General features: G+C 38.1%; 1 non-coding gene across 1 annotated transcript; it reads right to left on the bottom strand.

Annotated features, from left to right (window-relative positions):
- Positions 1–1,087: 1,087 nt before the first annotated feature.
- LOC127099399 (small nucleolar RNA R71) lies at positions 1,088–1,194 on the bottom strand. Its single transcript, XR_007793904.1, has one exon. It is a non-coding gene; the product is annotated as a small nucleolar RNA R71 (small nucleolar RNA).
- Positions 1,195–10,294: the final 9,100 nt, after the last annotated feature.

Below are 10,294 nucleotides of genomic sequence, written 5' to 3'. Positions count from 1 at the left end.
TTATTTATTTTCAAAAAGTATTTTTAACTTCAAATGGGACAGCGAGAGCGTACATTTTGACTTAAAAGTATAACCCGAGTCAACAATCACGAGAGTGTGAGATAAAGCCTTTTAAATGAGTATTTTCTAATGAAAGGTATTTGGTAATTAAAAAATATACACCGGTGACTTATCGAATCCTTGACAATTAATGCGTTGCATACTGATATCCCTTCATTAATATTTTCTTAAAAACTTAATTTTCTTTAGATTTAATTTTTGTTGAACCGAACCTCTAAAAATCATCGCCTTAGCTAAACATAGTAACATTGATAGCATTAGTTTGACCATCGGTCCTTATGGGTTCGATATCTTTTAAAACTAAACGACTAGACTGTGCACTTGCAGTCAAGTATCCGATAAACTATATTTTATATACAGTCACGACTCAGGTCAAGTTTTTGGCGCCGTTGTCAGGGAGTGATTTAGTCAAATAGTACGATTCTTTCGTTACGCAGTATAGATTAAGGCAAAAACTAATTTCCTTTCCCTTATTTCTCGATTGTATGCCAAGTACTCACTCACAAGGCGAAAACTTAGTACCACCAATCGCAAAATTAAAGCGTTTCTTATATTTAAGACGCCAAATACAAGAGTACCAACGAAGGTACAATATTCCCGCTATCATCATTCCTACTACTGAACCAGTTGAAGAACCAACCATGGCTGCAGTGGGACCATAGAATCGTCCTCTTAAGTTCTACGCTACCCCGTCCAACAAGAACCTCACAACAACATTACTGCCCCTACTATCGATCGAAACGATTTCGAGTTGAAACCCTCATTGTTATCAGCTGTCCAACAACATCAGTTTGCTGGAAATCCTACGGACGATCCTAATGAACATTTGACGAAGTTTGTGTAGTACGTAGACACTTTGAAGGCGAATGGTGTATCTCAAGATGCGATAAGACTACGTCTTTTTCCTTTCTCTCTAAGAGACACAGCTTGGGCTTGGTTGTAATCCTTACCATCCAACTCAGTCACTACATGGGAAGAACTGAAGAACGTTTTCTTAGCCCGAGATTTTCCATCGAGCAAAACTGCTATGCTAAGAGCTCAAATCAACGGATTTCGATAAAAAGATGCAGAATCTCTCTATGACGGATGGGAGAGATACAAAGACATGATGAGGATGTGTCCATATCACGGTCTCGAAGACTGGGTGATCATTCACACATTTTACAATGGGCTTCTATACAACACAAAATTGATTGTAGACGCTTCCGCGGGCGGTGCACTTATGGACAAACCATACAACAAAGCCTATCAACTCATTGAAAACATGGCCCAAAACCATTGCCAATAGGGAGGTGAAAGAACTCCAGTAGAAAAGTCCCAAACAAAAGGTGGAATGTACGAAATCAGTAGCCTTGACCATGTCCATGCTAAGGTTGATGCCCTTGCTCAAAAGTTAGATAACTTGACCATAACACCCGCAGCCGTCGTGGATGCCGTAACTCCAAACTGCGAGTTATGTGGAGTTCCTGGACACGCTGCATCAGAATGTCAAATATTAGCAAGAGTCTCCACTGATCAAGTGAATTATGCTCAAGGAAACCCTTATTCAAATACCTACAACCCAGGTTGGAAAAACCATCCTAACTTTTCGTAGAAGAACAACAACGCCTTGTATGCACCTGGCCAAGCACCTGCTGTTCCACCTGGATATCAAAAGCCAGCTATTAATGCTCCTAACATTCCTAGGAAGTCCAACCTTGAATTAATGATGGAAAGTTTCATAGCTACCCAAGCTCAAACAAACAAAGACTTCTTGAACAAAAACATACACACCAGTGAGCAACTTAAGTAATTAGCAAACAAAGTAGACGCTTTAGCCACCCACAACAAAATGCTTGAAACACAGATTTCACAAGTGGCTCACCAACAAGCATCCACTGCTGCTCCTGCTGGCACATTTCCTAGACAGCCACAACCTAATCCAAAGGACATGCAAATGCTGTTATATTGAGAAGTGGAAAAGAACTAGACGGACCCGTAGATCCAAGACTTCAAAATCCTACCATGTACCAAAAACCTGACAAAATAACAATTGAGAAGGTAAGTGAACCGAAGGAGAAGGAAGATAATATCCAAGAGGCCGAAGAAAAAGAAAAACCTTATGTGCCTCCACCACCTTATAAACCACCCATTTCGTATCCTCAAATATTCGCAAATTCTAAAACTGCAGGGCAATTTAAGAAATTTGTTGAACTTCTGAAGCAACGGAATATCACAATACCCTTTATAGAAGCAATCACACAAATGCCCTCATATGCCAAGTTTGTTAAAGAGATCCTATCCAATAAGAAAAAGATCGAGGATAACGAAACAATTACACTTACTGCTGAGTGTAGCGCAATAATCCAAAACAACATGCCTCCCAAACTGAAAGACCCAGGTAGTTTCTCCATACTCTGTGTCATTGGAAAGTTCTTCATAGACAAAGCTCTATGCGAATTAGGAGCCAACATTAGTGTAATGCCCTTATCCATCTATAAAAGGCTCAACATGGGAGAACTAAGACCAACCAAGATGTCTGTTCAACTACCTGACCGCTCAATCAAATATCTCGTTGGTATACTAGAGAATGTTCCAGTACGTGTAATTCAACTCTACATTCCTACCGACTTCATAATCATGGACATCAAAGAAGATGCCATTACATCTATTATACTAGGAAGGCCATTCTTAGCTACCGCCGGAGCCACAATAGACGTGAAAAGAGGCAAGCTAACATTCAAAGTTGGAGAAGAAAAAGTTGAATTAATCTTGACACAATTCTTACAAGCGCCAGCTATAGACGATACTTGTTATCTACTTGATGTCATAGACGAGCGCGTAAGAGAGATGGAGATGCAAGAGACCACATATTCTGATATAATGAAAATCCAAATCCCTCCAATCTTTGAAGATGATAATTGACGTGTGATTGGGTGTAAGTGCTAAGCATTCGCTTAGACTCTCATTTTAGTGTGGTTCACGCCAATTATCATCTTCAAAGATTGGAGGGATTTGGATTTTCATTATATCAGAATATGTGGTCTCTTGCATCTCCATCTCTCTTACGCGCTCGTCTATGACATCAAGTAGATAACAAGTATCGTCTATAGCTGGCGCTTGTAAGAATTGTGTCAAGATTAATTCAAATTTTTCTTCTCCAACTTTGAATGTTAGCTTGCCTCTTTTCACGTCTATTGTGGCTCCGTAGTATCTGATAAAGGAATTGAAGTAGACAAAGCTAAAATCAAAATTATAGAAAATCTTCAACCTCCAAAAACCGTACGAGAAATATGAAGCTTCTTAGAACACGCCGGTTTCTACCGACGCTTTATCAAAGATTTTTCAAAAATTACCAAACCACTGACTGGTGTATTAATGAAAGATGCTGACTTTATCTTTGATGAGAAATGTTTAACAATGTTTGAACAATTAAAAGTTGCTTTAATCACCGCACCTATCATGCAACCACCTGACTGGAGATTACCATTCGAAATCATGTGTGATGCGAGTGATTATGTCGTAGGCACATTGCTAGGACAAAGGAAGGATAAAAAACTTCATGCGATCTACTACACAAGTAGAACCTTAGATCCTGCCCAAATGAACTATGCTACCATCGAAAAGGAACTTCTAGCTGTTGTGTTCGCTTTAGACAAATTCCATTCTTAATTAGTAGGAGCGAAAATCATCATCTATATTGATCACGCTGCTATTAGATACTTGCTAAGTAAGAAGTATGCCAAACCAAGACTCTTAAGATGGATCCTACTCTTACAAGAATTTGACTTAGAAATAAAAGATAAGAAAGGTACTGAGAACATAGTAGCAGACCACTTATCACGAATCGAAGGGAATAAGCCTGAACAAGTTCCAATCAATGATGATTTCCCTTATGAACGACTTATAGCCCAAATGGAAAGCAACATGTCTGAGCTAACCTTAAATGATACCGAAATAGAAGAGTCTGTGGAAGAAATTCATACGAATATAACTCTGCCATGGTATGCTGACTTTGTCAACTACCTAGCTGCTGGAGCACTTCCACCGGACCTATCATACCAACAAAAGAAGAAATTCTTTCATGATCTAAAACAGTACTACTGGGATGAACCTCTACTTTTCAAGAGAGGTGCCGACGGTATTTTCCTTCTATGTGTTCCTGAGGATGAAATAGATGATATGATCTCTCATTGCCATTCCGCTCCCTATGGTGGGCACGCAAGCACTTCAAAAACTTGTGCTAAGATCTTACAAGTTGGCCTCTTTTGGCCTACTATATGGAAAGATGTCCATAATGCGGTTATAAATTGCGACTGGTGCCAACGCACTAGTAACGTTTCAAGACGCGACGAAATGCCACAAACATGCATCTTAGAAGTGGAAGTCTTTGATGTGTGGGGGATTGACTTCATGGGACCATTCCCGTCTTCTTTTGGTAATAAGTACATACTCGTAGCTTTCGATTACGTTTCAAAATAGATCGAGGTTGTAGCTTCTCTGACAAATGACACACGAGTAGTGATTAAGCTGTTCAAGAACGTAATCTTTCCTAGATTCGGTGTGCCAAAACTAGTAATTAGTGACGGTGGCTCCCATTTCATATCAAATATCTTTGGAAAACTTCTTCTGAAGTATGGAGTCTGACACCGTGTAGCAACACCTTATCATCCACAAACCAGTGGGAAAGTCGAAGTTTCAAATAGAGAGATCAAACAAATTCTAGAAAAGACTGTCGCAATATCTAGAAAAGACTGGTCATCTAAACTAAATGAAGCTCTGTGGGCATATAGGACAGGCTACAAGACCCCAATAGGGACCACACCCTTTAAATTAGTTTATGGTAAATCATGTCATCTCCCTGTAGAGTTAGAACACAAAGCTTATTGGGCAATTAAGACCCTAAATCTAAATTATACTTCCGCAAGCGAGAAGCGCATTCTAGACATTCACGAATTGGAAGAACTTAGACTAGACGCCTATGAGAATGCCAAGATATACAAAGAACGAACTAAAAAATGGCACGATAAACGTATATCTAGGAAAGAGTTTAATGTCGGCGATGTAGTGTTACTATTTAATTCAAGACTTAAGCTTTTGCCGGGAAAACTTAAATCTAGGTGGTCAGGTCCTTTCGAAATTACTAAAGTTTTTAGAAGTGGTGCGATAGAAATCAAGGGTAGAAATAGTGAATCGTTCATTGTAAATGGGCAACGATTAAAGCATTATCATAATATTGACAATATAGACTATTCAAATAGTCTAAGACTTATACAGCTGCCCGCTCGACCCCAAAACTGATATATCACGATGTTACTGTCGAACTTACTAAAGGAGAATTGCCATCCAAGGCGCAACGGAATTTAAAAATTTCTCCATTTAGTGATCCTTACGAATGGGCATGATCAGTGATAGAATCGTTACCTCTTGTGGCGATCACGAACGTTGAACGACGACAACGCCTCTACTCAGTCCACACGAACTGATTCCTTCAATCTCAGTGCTAGCTGCTATGAATGAAGGCTTTGAGTGAGAGAGAGAGAAACGAAATTCCAATTAGAGAGTGACAATGCTTCTACCCAAGGGTTCTATTTATACAACCACTTGTGTGGGCTTCAAGCTAAAAAACCCACTTAAGTGTATTTTGGCCCATATCTTATAATATGCCCAAAATCACTTAAGCGTGTGGTACCTTACCATATTTCGTATTCCACTTAAGTGCACCGTACCTTACGATGTTCCGTAGTTACTCTATCTCTCATCAATCCGTCCTTTGTGTGTGACCCTGTAGGTTTTCGCGACGTTGGCAATTATATTAAATCACGCATTTAACATAATAAACAGTGAGCGGTATCTAGCAACACATCATTGCTACCCAAGTCACGAAAATGTCATGTGATCTGACAAATCCTTCTATGATAATAATTATGTGTATAATTACCCTTTTGCCCTTATGTCTATATTGAACACAAGGCATAGATCGTGTCATCCTTGTCCAGTTCAATATTGGGCCCATAGACATTTATCCTGTTACGCAGGATGGGCAAATTCCATCTAGGTCACTCATGTCCCTCAGCATGCTTTGTGGAGTACCCATCAACTGTCTTTATGGTTATCCAATTACGGACAACGTTGGATCAACAATAAAGCACTCGAACATACATCTAGGATCCATAGTGGTTTCAGGTCGAAGAGTGGTATACACCATTATCACCATGATAATAACTTATGGCACTTTGCATAACATTCTATATAGTATTCTCATAGCGGGTCAATCCAGTATAAATATTACTCTTAATATTCTTACCTAGGTTTAAGACTTGATAACTCTTTATCCATGATCCATGAGATGTGATCATCAGTCTACAAACATAATAGTCTTAATGCTTTAATATTATCCCACTTCACAATAAAGCTCGACTACGGATACTTTAAGAATAGTGTCCTTATGTTTAATGTGATCTCATGATTAAGTCATACTTGATACATTAAACGGACTAGCTATTCTAGGGACTTTATTAAACAAACATAATAAATAAAAAGCCTTTTATTATTAATAAATAATTCGATACAAGTACCAAAAGTATTGGCCTCTAGGGCTTACACCAACACTTACGATATTAAACAAAGTGCTTGGGGGGAGACAACCCGCCTCTTTTTAATTTGTTATTGATTTTGTTATTTTTATGTTTTGCATTTTAAGTGTTTTCTTTCTTTGATTATTACTTTTATTTTGCTCCCTTTCCTTGATTCTATGTAGTAACGTATTTGTTGTTTTTCGTTACTAACTTAGTAATATTGGCTACTGGTTAACAGGAAAACTTAAAACTAGTTAGTAACTAATTTTTATCATGCAACAAGTAGATACAGTTTTCAGAGGCAGAGTTCAGAGAAGGCGTTATGATTATTTAGCTCAGAAGGATATGGCTTTATCCATATATTATGATGGACCTACCATGGATAGGCTAGGTATCCACGATAGTATCTTGTTTTTGTTTAACCAGCTAGGTTGGGAGAATGCTGCTATTAAGAGAAGGTATGTCACATACCGTGAGCTTACCCTAGAATTCTTTATCTACCTAGTTTACTTACCCGAGCATGGTTACGGATTCAACAAAGGGTTGATTTCCTTTAGGCTGTTTGGTATTGATTTCACTTATAACCATAGAGACCTTGCTGACCTTCTAGGATTTCCTAGTGGCCCATTTGTATTCACTACCCGCCAGGAGGAATTAATCAATGACATTGACTTGGATTACTTTTGGGGTAGTTTAACTGGAGATCACCACCCTGACCCGCACCATACGCACTTTGATGCGATACACAACCCTGCTATCCACTACTTCCACAAAATACTAGCCCACACCCTATTTGGAAAAGAAGAGAATAACACCTTAGTGTCAAGGGATGAACTTTTCATCTTACTCTATGTCGACCAAGGCCGACATGTCAATGTTGTAACATTCATGATGGAAAGATTTATTTACCTTGCACATGACAATCGTTCCCCAATCCTAATAGGCGGCCTAGTAACCATGATAGCTGATGCTATTGGACTTAGACACCCACTTAACAAACGTACACCTTTTGGACCCATCCGACCCATGATATTGACTTTTGCTTCGACCGAAGAATTTTAGGAAACCTTGTACCAGACACTTTTGACTACCTAATTAATAATGAAGTTGTCCAACTATTTACCTTACCAAACCATGAGAGAACGAGTGTTCATGACCGTAATAACTGGCTATATGTAACACCTCAAAATTTGCCCTCCTCTCTTGGGACTAGCTTAACATATTGCGTATCATTTTGTAGGTCATTAGGCATTACATGTATGCATATCATGTGGCTACATAAGCAAGTCATCCTCCAAGTCTTGGTCAGAAGATAAAGAGGTTGAGATGCAAGCTAAGGTTTCATGGACTGATCATTAATCATCTGAGGGTTGTGCATCAATTAGGGTTTCATGGTTCCTCAAGGAGGTTGAGCTTTATCTTGGTAGAAATGGTACATCATCATCATCATGGTTTTGTCATCACCAAGAGATTCATTATGCTTGATCAGATACCTTGGGATTAGGGTTTTGACCTCTGGTCAACCCTAATCATCTGCATTGTGCCAATCAGGGCTTGGCAAGGAGATGTGGTTTTCAATGGATATGGGGATCATCATGTGATTATATTGAGCTTATGGAAGCTAGGGTTTCATCATTGAGCCATTTCATCAGGAGTTTGAAGCTCAACTTGATCAGTGCATAGCCAGATTCATCTATCAGTCAGAAAAGTCAACTATGGTCAACTGTGCCTGAATTGATGGATTTGGAGGTGGGAGAGGGTTAGAGACACTTCATTCATGTCTAAACAAGTTTCATTTGACATTTCAAACATCAAGAATGAAGAAAATAAAGTCAGATGGAAACTTTCCAAAAATAGAAAGTGACTTGTAATTGAAGATTGCCAAAAATGGAAAGTTTTTCTCCTCAAAATTACGTGTCCAAAAATGCTTCAAATGAAAATTTTTTCAACATGAAAGTTGTAGATCTTGCTCTCACCTTTCCAAAAAGTCCAAGAAGACTCATTTCTCATGTGTGGTTGGAAAGTTATGATCAAATCATTTTCAGAAAAAGTTGAATTTCAAAGTGCCATAACTCTTGAACCATTTGGCCAAATTGGGTGATCTTTTTTTTTTGAGCAAACCACATTTGACATGTACTTTCATGATGCATCATCACATTTCATCAAAAATCATCACATCAAAAGGTCATTTTTCAAGTGAACCATTTTAAATTTTGGTGGGAAAAATAGTGAATTTGAAAAGTATGCACAATTATCATACCAAACCAATTGGAATAGCTTCTAAACATGATTTGTGACTTGCTTCAAGCAAAATTCCACTGTTCCATTGGTTCTACTTGAAAAAGGGCATTTTGGCCAAATGACATAACATGAGCATTTCACTAATCCATTTCCAATTTGCCTAATCATGTTTAACAGTTGGATTAGCAGGTACTATAAGAGCTTAATCATAACAGAAAATTGGGATCCACATTCATTTTCTCAGATCCAAAACCAAAATTCTCTCAATTCTCTCAAAATTCTTCAAACTTTTTTTCAATTTCTCCTGCGAATTTCATGATTCTTTTTGGTTTCTCTTGTGTTAATCATCATTTGTAGGTACTATTGATCATCTGTTGAAGGAGAAACCACGAGGAACTTGGCTGAATCGCAACTGTTAACATCTTGAGCATCCATGGCATCGTGAAGTTTCTTCATCATCAAGCTGCGTCGAGCTGAATTATCACCTCCATTCACCTTCCTAAGCATCAATCAGCATCTATTTTCAACTTTTGAGCCTCGAAATCACCAGAATCAAGAACTGCACATTCATAAGGTGAGATTTCGAAACCTTCGATTCTTGAAATTAACATGTGGCTTAGGTAGATCGTGGAACATAGGTTACGCTGCAACTTAGATCATGAATTTTCGTTAGGTATTGATGAAGTTATGCGGATCTGAATATTTGAATGTGAAACTTAATTTGATTGATCCGTGAAGCATGATTAAATTAGGTTAATTGCTTGTTAGATTAGTGATCTACATGATGTGATGATTCGATTGGTATATGGCATGATGATTTTTGTGATGATTTTCTGTTGACCAGTATGAACATGAAGAACACGATGATGTGTTCAAATTTTCACTTCAATTTCGCGTCCAGAATTTCATAGATCTTTTTCGCCTGGCCTTGTGTTCAAATTCCTGTTTCCCGCGCCATCTAGCCATTCGCGTGAGGACACCTCACTTAATGAAACGCAGAGTTTCATTAAGTGAGCGGCTTAATTACAACAATGCCACTGCCTCCATTTAAATTCATTTTAATTTATAAATGTTTATTTCATTTTCATCATCAACTTCAAAAAATCATAAATAAATCATGGATGATCCAAATTGGTTGGGAATTTTTGCATTCATCTCCATTCTTCATCTAGTTTTTTATAGGCATGATAGCACAAGTTGTGCACGGGTGGTTTTTATTTTGGTCTAATGTCTTTGTTCATGTATGTTTTTTGCATATGTTTTGCCATTTCATTCATGAAATCCTGATTCTTGCTCCAAAATGCTTGAAAGTTTATATGCATGATCTAGACTCATTCCTGGTGATTTTAGTATATGGTTTTCTAATTTTGCATTTCTGGATTGAGAGATATGATGTGATCTTCATGAGTGTAACAATGTATGTTAAACCATGTCTT

The sequence above is a fragment of the Lathyrus oleraceus genome, chromosome 6 (genome assembly GCF_024323335.1).
Source record: "Lathyrus oleraceus cultivar Zhongwan6 chromosome 6, CAAS_Psat_ZW6_1.0, whole genome shotgun sequence".
NCBI lineage: Eukaryota > Viridiplantae > Streptophyta > Magnoliopsida > Fabales > Fabaceae > Lathyrus > Lathyrus oleraceus.
The sequence above is the reverse complement of the archived record's forward strand: the minus strand, read 5'-3'. Positions and strand labels throughout refer to the sequence as shown.